We start from the raw sequence: 15,181 nt of genomic DNA on the forward strand, positions 1-15,181 counted from the left end.
CTTTAACCCACTGAGCCACCCAGGCGCCCCCCTTTGCTCAGTTTTCTATGGAAAATCTTCCTCCTATAAATTTTCCTCCTATAAATTTTCATCTTTCTCCTGTAAATTTGTAGGTGCTCATATACTATAAATGTTAACCTTTGTCTTATGCATCTCAAATATTTTTCATAATCTGCTATAGTATTTTTCTTTCAGTTTGGTATATTCCAGCTATACTTTTTTTTTTTAAGATTAATTTATTTATTTGTGAGAGAGAGGGTATGTGTGCAAGCATGAGTGGGAGGGGCCAAGAGAGAGGAAGAGAGAGAATCTCAAGCAGACTCCCTGCTGAGCTTGGAGCACAATGAGGGCTCAATCCTGTGACATTGAGATCAGGACATGAGCCAAAACCAAGAGTCAGATGTTTAATAGCCTATGCTACCCAGGTGCCCCATACATTTTTTAATAAATGTTTCTTGTCCTTTACAACTTCCTGGCTAACTTCCAGTTGAAAATACTTCCCTAACTCCTAGTGTGCGAATTTATTCTCGAATTTTATTGTAAAATACTATTTTTCAAACTTTGTTTTTAATTCATATGGAATTTATTTTTCAATATGGATTAAGAGAGGAGTCTGACTTTATTTTCCTCCAGAGGCTATATTAAAACCCTATTTACACTAAGAGACATTTTGAGATTCTCCATGCTAATGATCTAAAGAGTTTTCCAAACAACAAAAGTAGCTTACACTTATTATGCCCGTCTGTGCCAAATACTGTCCTAAGCACTTTACATATTTTAGCCCATTTAATCTTGGCAGCAACATCATAGGTCAATTCTGTTATTCCACATGAACTTTAAAATGCTTTTACCAAATTAAAAAGAAACCATTAGGATTATGATTGGGATTACGTAAAATTTAATACATCGATTTGGGGAACATTCACAAGCTATCTATCCTTCAACAATATTTTATAATTTTCTTCATATGTCTTAAACCTGCCTTGTCAAATTAAGCCTTAAATATTCTGTACTTTTACCACTGTAACAAATGGAATATATGTCTTTCCATTTTTATTTCTGTCTGGCTACTCCTATCAGCATTCTTAGGGGTGCCATAAGGATGGTGGGCATATTAGTTGCGTTAGGGTAAATTATGCTGCAGTGGCAACCTGAAGGTCTCAGTGGCTTGTGATGACAGTCTCCTCAAATTGCATGTCCATCACAAGCTGACAGCAGTTTGACTTCACACCATCTTCACTCTGGGACCCAGGCTAATGGAGTAACTGCTCAGCACGTTGCAACCTTGTAGTAGAGGGAAGGAAGTCAAGGTACAGCATCTCCTGGCTCTTAAAGCTTCTACAAAGAAGTGTGCCACATCCCCTACCCTCACATTCATGAGCCAAAGCAAGACATATATATGCTCATATCTGATATTGAAATGTCAGAGACCCAGAATCCTTTTACAGGAGAGGCCCCTTCAAGTCACAATGCCAGTGGGATGGAAATAATATTCCAGAAGGGAGGACAGCGAATATTTTTGATCAGTAATACAGACCATCACAGTGTTTAGTTTTTAAGTTAGCAAGATTGAGAAATCCTAGAAAATAATTGTGTGATAGACATCACTGTTCAATAATCATCTCCTCTCTACTTCTAAGTATGTAAAAAGATTACCCTTTCTTATCTCTTAAAATTAGATAGAGCTGTGTGACTAATCCTGGACAATGAAAATGTGAGCTGAGGTGATATTTTTCATTTCTGCATGGGAACATTAAGGAGCTGGAGCATGATTCTTCAAATATCTTCCTTGTCTTGGTAGTTATGGAAGTTTGTGTTGGTATGGAAGTACCAAAAGACCAAAGTAGCAAGAATGCTGGGTCGTAATGTAGAAGATAGTTGTCCCGGGTGCTATCCAGATGAAGGGCCTTTGTTGTTTCTAAATCACTGAGATTTAAGGGTTTGGGGGGGGGTTGGGTTTTGTTTTGGTTTTGGTTTTGGTTTTACTTCAGCATAACCTAACCTATCCTGACAAATAAAGCATATGGATTTTAAACATTTTAACATATATCATATATATATATGTATATACACACACACATTTATGCATATTGTTATATAGGACAAAGTCCTTTGTTTAAGTAAGGGTCCACTGCTTTCAAATACCATGATATTTTTCTTGCATAAACCACATTCATAATGCATCCTATATTGGATGCCTGGGTAGCTCAGTTTGGTAAGCATCTGCTTTGGGCCCAGTTCATGATCAAGTGCCAAGTTGGGCCCCCTGCCCAGCAAGAAGTTGGCTTCTTCCTCTCCTTCTGCCCCTCCCTGCTTGTGTTCTCTCTCTCTCTCAAATAAATAAATAAAATCTTTTTTTAAAAAATATAATGCATCCTATACAATTTGCAGTTTAGATTTCTCTACCATGGGTCAAGAACTATACTTGGAGTAAAATGTAAATACAGAATATTACAACTTCTCCCTCCTGTTTTATAATTTCACACCCAAAACAACAGCATTGTTTGTAACTTGCCTTTATTGGCCCTTTCTAAAGTTTTTTTTTAAATATTTATTTATTAGAGAGTACAAGGTAGGGCAGGAGAGGGAGAGGGAGAGGGAAAGAGAATACTAAGCAGACTCCATGCTAAGTGCAACACCTGATGTGGGACTTGAACTCAAGACCCTGAGATCAGGACCTGAGCCAAAACCGAGTTGGATGCTTAGGTGACTGTGCCACCCAGGCACCCCTTGAATCTTTCTAAAGCAGACAACTTAGTTTTCATAAAAACAATTCATTCTTTTCACATTATTGTTTGTTGGATTCAGTAATATTTATTTAAATTACTTAGTTTTAATAGTAGTACACCTGTCCTAAAAAAAATTTAGGAGAATACACAACTGGGTATTAGTAAGCATACGGCTCAACTAGTGAAGTGGAATACATGTTTATCTCACAAGGTGAGGGCGTTTTTCCTGCCATAGGTGATAGTCTGCAAGTTCTACAAATGAAACTGAGAACTTGTGTAAATCACACATTTGTGCAGACGTGAATCAAGAGAGCTTCTACCATAGAGAGAACAATGCACACACACACATTTGTATGCATATTTGTATATGTATATCTCTATTATATTTATCTTGTTTCTAGCTACATTACTCAATTATCTTGTTAATTCTAGTAGGCCCTTTTTGAAAGCATATCTTGGGAGTTATAAATATGTAATTACATTAGCAACAAAAAGATATTTAATTTCTTCTTTACCAAATTAATATTATTTCCCTTCCTTATCTCACTGCACTTGCTATAACCTCCAAAATAATTTTGAATAAACAATAGTGATAGTGGGTCTGCCTTTTTCTTGATTCAGTAAATATAATACTCTACATGAACTTTCTTAAATATTTTTGTTAGATTTATTAATACACATTTTGTGCTATTGTAACAGGTATCCTTTATAACTTTCATTTATTGATCCTATAGCTTTATCTTGATAAATTTTTCTATTATAATTTGTGGTAGATTCTTTGAGTTTTTTACATAGTTATTTAATTTGTAACTAATGACAATTTAGTCTCTTTCTCTCCAATTCTTATACCCCTTTGCTATTTTTCTTGATGCTCTGCAATGGCTAAAACTCCAGGATAGAGGAATTGGGAATGATAATAGTTTATCTCCTTGTCTTTGGCTTTATTTTGAAAGGAAATGCTTTTAACTTTTTTACTGTGGAGTAGTATACTTGCTGGAGTTTTTGCAGATACCTTTTATTAGGTAAGCTAAGGATTTTCTTTTCTATTCCTTTTTGGCTACAAGTTTTTTGTTTGTTTTTATTATAAATGGCTTGTGAAATTTTTTAAAAATGTTTTTCTATCTCTTTTGAAATGACTGTATGATATTTCTCTTTTAATCTTTTAATAGGGTAAATTGCATTAATAAAACTCTAATAGTACAACAATCATCTACTCCTGGAGTAGACTCAATTGGTCATTATCTTTGTGTGTGTGTGTGTGTGTGTGTGTGTGTGTGTGTATCACTTGATACATTTACTTATATTTTGTTAAAGATTTTTGCATCCATGATGAAGAGTGAGATTGGATTGTGAATTTTTTCTTGTCTGGTTTTGTGTATATAGTTATACTAGCCTCATAAAGTCAGTTAGGGGATGGATGCTCATCCTTTTGTATGCCCTAAAAAATTGAAGATTAGAATGATCTCTTTCTTGAATCTTGGTAAACTTGCTTATAAAACTGCATGGATCTGGTGTTTTCTTTGTGGGAAAATTTTTGTTAATGGTTATAGTTTGGGGGATAACCAAATTATTGAAAAATCTATTATAATGGTCACACTAATAATCAGAACTGACCCTGGCCCTAACCAAACAGTATAGCTGTATGACTACATACAAACTAAATATAAGACTTGTTTACAACTTCAAATTTCTTTATATATATATATATATATATATATATATTTTTTTTTTTTTTTTGACAGAGAGAGACACAGCAAGAGAGGGAACACAAGCAGAGGGAGTGGGAGAGGGAGAAGCAGGCTTCCCGCTGAGCAGGGAGCCCAATGAGGGCATGGGATCTGGGGACCTGGGATCATGGGATCATGACCTGATCATGACCTCAGCTGAAGGCAGGTGCTTAATAGCTGAACCACCCAGGAGCCCCTATAATTTTAAATTTCTTAAGTCAGCTTTGTAAATTTGTATTTTCAGAACTTTGCTTTAAATTTACTTGTTTTTAAATTTATTTTTAAAATTGCTTGTAATATTTTACCTGTATAATTGCTATTGTATTTGCGATTTTCTTTTCCATTCTTTCTTTTTTAGAGATTTTATTTATTTATTGGATCGGCAGAGAGGTAGTCAGAGAGAGAGGAGGAGGCAGGCTCCCCGCAGAGCAGAGAACCAGATGTGGGGCTCGATCCCAGGACCCTGGGATCATGACCTGAGCTGAAGGCAGAGGCTTTAACCCACTGAGCCACCCAGGTGCCCCCCTTTTCCATTCTTAAACTTGTATCTGTTCTCTCTCTTTCTTCATCAGTTTGCTAAGGGTTTGTCAATTTTATTCATTTCTTTTCAATGAATACACATTTTCATTATTGATCCTTTCTATTGAATATTTAATTTCATTAATTTTTGCTCTTATTATTTCCTTTATTCTGTTTTTTATTCTTTTTGTAATCTCAACTTTTCCTTTTTTTTAATTTTATTTTTTTATTTTTTATAAACATATATTTTTATTTTTATTTTTATTTTTTTTTTCAACTTTTCCTTTTTTATTACTATAAGTATTATAAGGCTATCACTTCCTCCATCTACCACTTTAGCTGTTTCTCACAGGCTTTCCTATAGAATTGCTATTGTTGGTTCTAATTTTCTTATTTCATTTTGCTTTTTTTTTTTTGACCCATGAACAATTTAGAATTATACTTTTATATTTCCAAAATTGGGGGATTATTTTTTGTTATTAATTTCATTGTGGTCAGAGAATGTATTCTACATGATAGTGATTTTTTTTGGCCTTGTTGAGACTTACTTTATAAGCTAGTACCTAGTCAATTTTTATAACTGTTCCTGGGAACAGAAAGTGTAAACTCCAGTTTATTGGATATAGACATCTATATACGTTTATTAGATCTGGTTTGTTTATTGTAATGGTCAAATCATCCCTATTAATGCAGATATTTTTATCTTGTCAATTTCTGGCAAAGATTTATTAATGTTTACCTCCATCATAGTGTATTTGTCAATTTCTTTTTCTTGTTTTGTACTCTTTTACTTAAAGTTTTTTGAAGCTATCTTATTAGAAGTATGTGAGTTTAGAATTGCTTACATTTTTCTAAAGAATTTGACATCCTTAGTAGGTAACAAACCTCTATCGTTAGTAATGTTGTTTACTTTTATTTTTTTTTAAAGATTTTATTTATTTATTTGACAGACCGAGATCACAAGTAGGCAGAGAAGCAGGCAGAGAGAGAGAGAGGAGGAAGCAGGTTCCCCGCTGAGCAGAGAGTCCGATGCGGGGCTCGATCCCAGGACCCTGGGACCATGACCTGAGCCGAAGGCAGAGGCTTTAACCCACTGAGCCACCCAGGCACCCCATAATGTTGTTTACTTTTTTTTTTTTTAAGATTTTATTTATTTATTTGACAGAGAGAAATCACAAGTAGACGGAGAGGCAGGCAGAGATAGAGAGAGGGAAGCAGGCTTCCTGCCGAGCAGAGAGCCCGATGAGGGACTCGATCCCAGGACCCTGAGATCATGACCTGAGCCGGAGGCAGCGGCTTAACCCACTGAGCCACCCAGGCACCCAACGTTGTTTACTTTTACTTGTAACTTTTCTGTGAACTTGTTTTACGGTGTCTCATGTAAACCACATGTAGCAAGATTTTGCTTTCTATTAATCTGATAAAAAGTTTGGCTCACTTACCTTTATTATTATTTTAATTATATGAATTTCATTTCTACTGTTTTATTTTATGAATTCTATTATTCTGCCTTCCCTATATTCTTTTTTCATTTTCTTGGCTTTTGGGGGGGGTGTTGTTTTGTGTTTTGGCTTTTTTCTTAATCTATTTTCCCCTTTATTAGTTTGGAACTTATACCTTTGTTTCTTAATATTTTACAAAGTGTTCTATAATTTTAACATACATATGTATATGTGTAATTTAATAAAGTATGTAACTAGTAAAGTGTGTAATTTAATAAGTTTTGAAATTAGTGTTTTACCCTCCTGACCAAGTACAGAGCTTTGAATGACTTATTCCTGATTATCTCCTCCCAATTTACATGCTGTTTTTACTAGCATTTTAGTTGTGTATAATTTTTTTAACCTTATAATTAAGACATTACTGTTGTTGTTTACTGAACTGATTGTCTAGATATACCCATGTGTTTATTATTTTCTTTGCTATCTGCTTTGGATCTGAGACCTTCTTTCTGGGATGAGTTTTCTTCATCCTGGAGTATATCCTGCAGAAATTCCTCTACTGAGTGATAATAAACTTTCATTTTGTGTTTGTTGGAAAATGTTTTTATTTTGCCTTCATAGAAGATAGTTTCAATGGCTATAGAAAGCTAGCCTGTCAATTATTTTCTCTCTGCATTTTGAAAATATTGTTCCACTGCCTTCTGGCATCCATTGTTGCTGTTGATAAGTATACCATAAGTCTATTTTTCCCTTGTGGGTAATCTATATTTTTCTCCCTGACTGCTTTAAGATTTTCTTTTTATCTGCATTTGTCCACAATGTGTCCTGGTGGGAATGCCTTTTTATTTCTCCTGCCTTGAATTTTTGGGGCACATGGTAAATTTCATGATAAAATAGGAGGTCCACTCTAAAATGGTCATGTTTTACCCTTGCCTATCCTTAACCCCCTACACCACCACCTGCTTTAAATGCAATTGTGAGTTCATGAAATGACAAAAACAATCATGGAGAAATGGAACCCATGTCCTTGATAACCGCACTGAACACAGATTGCCTACCTCTAGACTTCATGCTAGAGGAGAAAAATAATTGTCTTTTTTGCTTAATGTCTACTCTTTAGTCTGATAATCTGTGGCCCAAAAATAATCTTAAAACATAATGATTTATTTTTCCTGTGAAATGCAACAGAACATTGTTAACAGAGTAAGTACTCAATAATGATTTTCAAATAATCACTGATCATTTTGTATCATGTACTTGAAGAAATCTGTTTTGTTTCTATGCATATGTATGCCTAAATTAATGACTAGTAAGAAAAGATTAATCATGTATTAAAAACAGCTTGTAGGGTTTCTCCTTCCATTGAAAATTTATTTGGAAATCTGTGTATATTGAGATTACTTTTTAAACTTAGTGTTGTGACTCATGTTGTCATTTAAACAGAAGTCTTAGGTCTTACAAGTAAAAGGAGGATCATTTTAAAGTTATTTCTGCTGTTGTTATTTCCATATCATGCCATTCTTAAGGAGATTTGTTTTAAGTGGGGAACACTGAAAATATATTTGTCTCGTTAGAACAAAAGTCATGCAAGTGCAGGAAAATAATTTTATTAGTTAAAATAAATGAAGAGTCTGGTTTATGGGTATGTATAAAAACTGCTCTTTTGTTTGAATGCCCTGGTATAGCAACCTTTAAAAGATTGGAAATTCTGGGTTGCCTGGGTGGCTCAGTCTGCTAAGCGTCTGCCTTTGGCTCAGGCCATGATTCCAGAGTCCTGGGATTGAGTCTCGCATCGGCCTTCTTGCTCAGTGAGGAGGGTGCTTCTCCCTCTGCCTGATGCTCCCCCTGCTTGTACGCACACTTTCTCTCTCTCTGACAAATAAATAAATAAAACCTTTAAAAAATTGGAAATTCTGTTAAAAGATCTAAGTGCTTAACTCCAAATACTTTTTTGCCTTTTGTCTTTATAAATCTGCACATTATATTTCAAATAATCATCACTTGATGTTTGAAAGATAACATCCCAACTAACTACTCCAAACAGAATTTAATAATTGAATAGTTTAGAATCCCAAAATTCTTCCATGTGTATTAACTTGTTGTTATTGGTGGTATTTATCCATACTTCCCATTCTTTTGCCAGTGAATAACTATTTCATTAATTCACCAAATATTTATTTATTAAAGTGTCTACTGTTAAAGTAACTACTGGCAGGGGGCGCCTGGGTGGCTCACTTGGTTAAGCAGCTGCCTTTGGCTCAGGTCATGATCCCAGGGTCCTGAGATCGAGTCCCACATTGGGCTTCCTGCTCAATGGACAGCCTGCTTCTCCCTCTACCTCTGCCTGCTGCTCTGCCTACTTGTGCTCTCTATCTCTCTGTCAGATAAATACGTAAAATATTTTTTAAAAATTATGGAGTCATAATGCCTGCCAGATATGATTCTGGTCCTCATGGAATTTCAGCCTTGGAGGGAAGCCCCTATGAATCAAATAATCAAATAAACCAAAACATGTGGCTTCAGCAAGTGCCACAAAAGAGAAATAAGTGGTTCTAATAAAGGATATTTGAACTAGTCAGCAAGGTCAGAAAAGCCTTCCTGGGTCTGATGAGTAGAAGTTCGCTGAGTGAAGCAAGGAGAAAGTGAAAATAGACATAGGCAGGTACTGTGAGAAAAGACGTAAGAGGAAATAAGAGAAGGCCAGTGTGGCTAGAGCAGATGTGAAGCAGTTACAGGTGGGTACAGGCAGGAAAATGCAGGGTCTCACACATAGAGAGGGCACAATAGGATGTGGAGTTATGACGCTAAAACAAAGGGTGAGAGAGTAGCTTGAAGATGAAGGGAAGGTGTATTTGAGAGCTATTTAGAAGTCAATAATTACAAATTTGAGTGGTTGTAGGAAATAAGGCAGCAGCAGATGTCAAGAATGACACAAGTTACCAACTTCTACAACTTAATGGATGTAGCAGTAGCATTTACTCAGATATGGAACATTGGAAAGGTACCAGGTTTGGGGGGAAATTCATGAGTCCCTCATTAGACATGTTGGGTTTGAGATACCCAGAAGGAAATCCCAAGTAGACACCTGGATATACAGGCTTTTAGAGCCCAGGAGAGATATCTAAATGAGAGAGAGAGAGAGATCTGCATGTAAGTGGTAGTTTAAGCCTAGGGCCCAGGGGAGAACTTTCAAGGAGATAACACTTTAAGATCAGGAAAAGAAACAGGAGTTAAAGGGAGAGCACCTACCACCTGAAAGGACTTCTCGGAGCTCTCCACTGAAGAACTTTTAAAAGCAGAAGAAACTGAATATGAATAAGAAGTAATCTGTGGTCAAGACCCAAAACTGTTGGTGGCCAGTGTGAAATTTGGGCACACTTGACATTTCAGGAGTATCTAATACATCTTTGGTTTCATGTAAAAATAGAAAACAAAACTTTTGGGTTTTACCCTGAAGTGAAATTGATAACTCTGGAAAGGTATTTCTCTCTGGCTATGTACATCCTCTGATACAATCCTTAACTCCTCTGTCTGGATGGCCCATTTCAAGAATCATGAAAGTACAATTCCTTTTTAGAAAGCCAGGAAATTGTAAACCCAGAGAGGATGGGAGACTGTCAAAGGTTATACATCAAATTAGTAGCAGAATGCTGACAGAGCCTGGCTCTCATGATTCTTAACCATTGTTCAACCCATCAGCAAATATCAAATGTCAAACAAAAACTAAGTTATCAAACACTTTCTGAGATCGAGGTAGTGTTCTTTCCACTACACCATAACCATGGCAGACTTTGCTGTCATATTAGGACCCAGCAACACAGGCTTGTGATGTGAAATACACAACCCTTGTGTCATTAAGCTTGATCTGTACTCAGAGACTAATCGTTCATTTAGGGAGAAGGAGACAAAACAGATGAAAATCAAGATGAACTGGATGATCTGGCTTGAGGGGGTTGTAGATGTAAGTGGGAAGAGAAGGGGAGAGTGGGATAGAAGGAGAGAGAGAAAGAAAATACAAAATGGGAAGGAGATTAAAATAATCAGTCCTCATTATTCTTTTTCTTCTCTCCCCCAGTCAGCTCCAACATCTTTTTGAAAGTAGTCATATCTTTCTAAGAAGGACCAATCTGCAAGTGAGCTCAGAGGCAGACATGCCTCTGGTCGACCTGTGGGAAACCCTCATGGTCATCCAATGCTAACTGCATTCTGGGAATACCAAATGCAGTTCTCGAGGTGAGTCTGTGGGGACAGAATGTGATTGTGTCCTGCAGTGGGACATATAGTGCCAGCATGCCAGGGAAACCCTGAACTCATATTAACCTCCTTCTTTCCCTAATACGTAGACATAAGAAATTAAGGAGCTGGGCTACTGCAGGGGGTTTCTAAAGCCAAAATATACTTGAGAAGTTTGTTTCACTGCTGGATTTTCCCCCTCGTTCGGTGTAGGAAATCCAACTTTAAGTTTCTGCATAAACAGAAATGTTCCAAGGGCCAGGGCAGTCAGTGAAGACTCAGTAGTGTTACTATAACAGACACATGGAACTAGAGAAACATGCAGTCTTGCCTGGGCTTTAAAAGCTGATTCTAGGGGCACCTGGGTGGCTCAGTGGGTTAAGCCGCTGCCTTCAGCTCAGGTCATGATCTCAGGGTCCTGGGATCGAGTCCTGCATCGGGCTCCCTGCTCAGCAGGGAGCCTGCTTCCCTCTCTCTCTCTCTGCCTGCCTCTCTGTCTACTGTGATCTCTCTCTGTCAAATAAATAAATAAATAAAATCTTTTTAAAAAAATAAAAAATAAAAATAAAAGCTGATTCTACCATTGACCAGGTTCCTACAATCCCCATGACGAACGTGCAAGTAAGAGGATTCCACTGGTCCATGTACTTCATGATCCTTGATTGATGTAGTCCAGCCTCCTCATGGGGTCAAAAGGTCACACACATTTTTAAACAATTAAAGCCATCATATCTTAAAATAGGAGAAGCAGGAGGCTCGTTGAACATTCCCCCAGCAGCCATTTCTGTCATGAGGAAGATTGCAGCTTGACCTGCCGGTGAGGAGAATGGCTGCAGTGGGGAGTTTGGATTTCCTTCTCTTTCCACTATGTCCCTGATCATTAAAATGGGGGATCTCCACAGAGTTAAAGGTTATTTTACACAGGAAGCACATTCAGTATTAGTACAACAAATGTTTTCCTTTCTCCAGCTATGGAAGAGCTCCACTCACAGAGTCGTGATAAAGGAGAGCATCAGCCCTTTCCGCTAGGATGCCAATAAGTCTTGCACTTCAAAATTGCTGACCTAAAAAGGATACTTGAGAAGGAGCAGATCTTTTTTTTTTTCTTTTAAAGAAAGCAACACCAGAAGCAGTCCGATTTCCTTGTACACTGAGATGCGTACAAAAAAGAAAAGTGAGTCACTCTGAGTTTCTAACTTTAGTTTATAGAAACAAAGCACTGAATCATGTAACTTGTCAAAGAGGACCAGATATAGTTTTATCTAGATAACACTCATATTAAAAGAACCTGAAAATCTATTTTGGTAGCAGAGTTATGGGATTGCAACTACAACGGTCTTCTCACTATCAATTTTGCAGATCAGGATGTTGCTATAAAGAAACTTCCAATAGAGGTATTATGGGACCATCTTATAGCAGAGCCTATATTCATTCAGAATCAGCCATCATCAGGTCTAAACTTCCTCACATCCAGAACTGAAACCAGATATGAAATTGACATTGGGAAAAACATTGTAGACTCAGTCCCAATACTAATGTTAATCATGCTGTGGGTGTAGTAAAGGGTTTTTAAAACTCACTTATTCAGTCGATTGAAAAGTAAATAAAAACATATATGAGAGGGGCCCGGATGGCTCAGTTGGTTATGCATCTGACTTCAGCTCAGGTCATGATCTCAGGGTCCTGGGATTGAGCCTGGAGGTTGGGTTCTGGGCTCAAGGGGGAATCTGCTTCTCCCTCTTCCTCAGCCCTTCCCCCTGCTCATGCTCTCACTCTCTCTTTCTCTCTCTCTCAAATAAATAAATAAATAAATATTTTTATTATTAATCTTTATTTATTAAAAAATGTGGACGTAAATATATTGAATAGATATAATCCAAACTCAAGTCTTTCTGCAAACCAGAACAACTCTCTTAGACACCTGAAATAACAGAATTAGTCTACTCAAAATAGTCTTATTTCCCAAATCCTTCCTTATAAAACTCATCCCCTATCATATCTTTGATACTTTTAAACTTCCTTTTATTATCTCTAATACATATGAAGTGCCATTCTAGTCCTTCTAATGGGTATATAATTATAAAATGTCAGCCAACAATCACAAGCAATTATTGATAACAATATTGTGAAATAATATGTAAAATAGTGATAGCAGTGGAGTTGCCTCATTTCACCACTCTGCCCTACTGCCTCCCATTAACGTACACTTAGCAAAACAAAGTAAATTTGCTGATTCAATGCATTCCAAAGCCACGATTTAGGGAGTACCTGGTGTTTGGAATATTTGCATTACTGTCCTCCCAACCATGAGAGGTTTTTTTGCTGTTTGTTTTCTGTAAGATTTCCTGAAGTCATGGTATATCATTTATCACACACATCGCAATTAAATCCAGTCCCATGTAGAGATTTTAAAAATGACTGGTTCAACAAAACCCTTTTCAGCATGACTTCTGTCATGTCTATGTTTATCAGGGTCACTCTCCTTGCTTTGTGACCATACTCCTCACAACAGGAGCCTGTAGACTGCCTACAGATGAGCATTCTGCTAAGAACTTCAATACCATTCCATGATATTATCACAGAAAAGAACCGAAGTCAAGGGAGAGGTAGTATTAGACTTCCCTCAACTACTGCCTAACATCTATTCGGTTCTTTGTAACTGATTTAAGGTCTTGGACATATGTCCTTACTTATCATAAGAAGAGTTGCCACTTACTGCCAGGTCCTGTGCTGAGCTTGTTTCGTTACCTGTGTTCAATCCCCACAACAACTTTTGAGGTTAAATACTATTACTACTTGCCATTTTGCAAATTAGCAAATTTGGTGACTTGCCATTGACTTGCCCAGATCTTGCCAAGTGAGTGACAGAATCCCTGTGTCAGAATCTAGAGTTCAAGCTCTTAGCCATTTTACTATGCTAACTGGGTGGAAAATTCAGCAACACTTTCATAAAAACAGAGAAATCACCGTGTAGCCACACACAAAATAAATACTTGTTGAGAGCTTTCATAAAAATTAGCAAATGTATTTTGAAGCTGTTTGCCGGCAACGCATACAGGATAAAGAAAAAGAATCATTGTTTCTCCTTGAACAGCATTTTTGTAGCACTTGATAGGGCCCCTAAGATAGCTGTAGATGGGGGAGGACCAGATATTGCACTATCCAAAAGTGCTTTGGCTGATTACAATGGTCCCATAAAGAAAGGGACCACCACTCTTCAGACTCCTGTTTTATAAGCCATCACAAACTCAACTGAGAATTTATTTCTACCTTGTCCTATTCTGACATGTTAGCCCATAACTGACTTAACTAATCAGACTTAAAGAACCCCAAATCTGTGGGTACTTAGAGTAAAAAGGTTTTCTTTCTTGAAAAGCCCATATCTTCCCTTCTTTATCAAAGGTCGCCCAGAAATCAGCTCAACATGAAAAGTGAATGGAATTTAGAAACATTTACATACAATGAGACAGCAACCCATTCAATTTAGTTCCCCACCCCCCTGCACTGATTACTGACTTCCCATACACAAAATAAGGCAAGCCCAAGGTATTGTCACTCTCTCCCCCATAATTTTAAATATGATTGAAAGCATGCTCAAGAAAGCCATTGGCTTGATCCATGTTCTGTCTTCCATCAAATCTCAAAATCCCACTCTAAACACCCAGTGTACCTATTTTAGTGTCAATAAATATTCAACACTGTAAATATGGGGGGCAGGAAACCTTTGTCTTGGTGGGGGTGGGGAATACAAGCCTTTCCTCCCCTCCTTCCTTACCCATCAGAATCCCTTAAAGTGAAAGTACTTGTTATTTGTCTTTAGCAAATAAAACAAACAACAGTCCTTTGATTCCTAGGAAGCTCTTTCTTGTTAAGGTAACATTTTGTCTGACTTTTATGTTTCAGCATTCATTGTATATTTAATTATTTTTAAAAAGTTTTGTTTTAAACTGTTACACTTTTTTCATAACTTAAGATAAACATGGGCAGGCTTTGTTAAGGATTAAAAATAAATTTCACACAAAACTGCAAAATGTGACAAAGATAATACCACGTGGGGTCTGTGTGTTCCAAAACATGATTCTCAGGGGGCCCCTCTAAACACGCTGCTTCATTAGAATTCTTGTTCTGAAAAGTTTCAGGAAGCCCCTGACTCCAACCCACCCTTTCCTGAAACTGGTGAAAGTATTAAAAAAAAAAAAAATTACCACTGAAGTGAAAGAAAAAAAAAAGGCAGAATTTCAACACATCAGGGAGGCTCTTTTTTTTTTTTTTTTAAGGTTTTATTTATTTGAAAGAGAGAGAGTGAGAGAGAGAGCACTTGGATGGGTGGGGATTTGGAGGGGTAGGTGAGGAGCAGAGGGAAAGGGAGATGCAGGCTCCCCTCTGAGCAGGGAGCCCTACACAGCTCTCTGATCCCCAGACCTTGGGAACATGACCTCAGCCAAAAGCAGACGCCTAACAGACTGAGCCACCCAGGCGCCCAGGGAGTCATGTTTTGTCTCTTTCTAGGCTGTTAACCGTGTTCAAAAAT

The 15,181-nt window shown here is 37.2% G+C and overlaps 1 long non-coding RNA gene across 1 annotated transcript; it reads left to right on the forward strand.

Annotated features, from left to right (window-relative positions):
• Positions 1 to 297: 297 nt before the first annotated feature.
• Positions 298 to 15,125, forward strand: LOC116573967. Its single transcript, XR_004279080.1, has 3 exons — positions 298 to 402; positions 10,927 to 10,931; positions 15,113 to 15,125. It is a non-coding gene; the product is annotated as an uncharacterized LOC116573967 (long non-coding RNA).
• Positions 15,126 to 15,181: the final 56 nt, after the last annotated feature.

This window comes from Mustela erminea, chromosome 15 (genome assembly GCF_009829155.1).
Source record: "Mustela erminea isolate mMusErm1 chromosome 15, mMusErm1.Pri, whole genome shotgun sequence".
In the NCBI taxonomy this organism is placed as follows: Eukaryota; Metazoa; Chordata; class Mammalia; order Carnivora; family Mustelidae; genus Mustela; species Mustela erminea.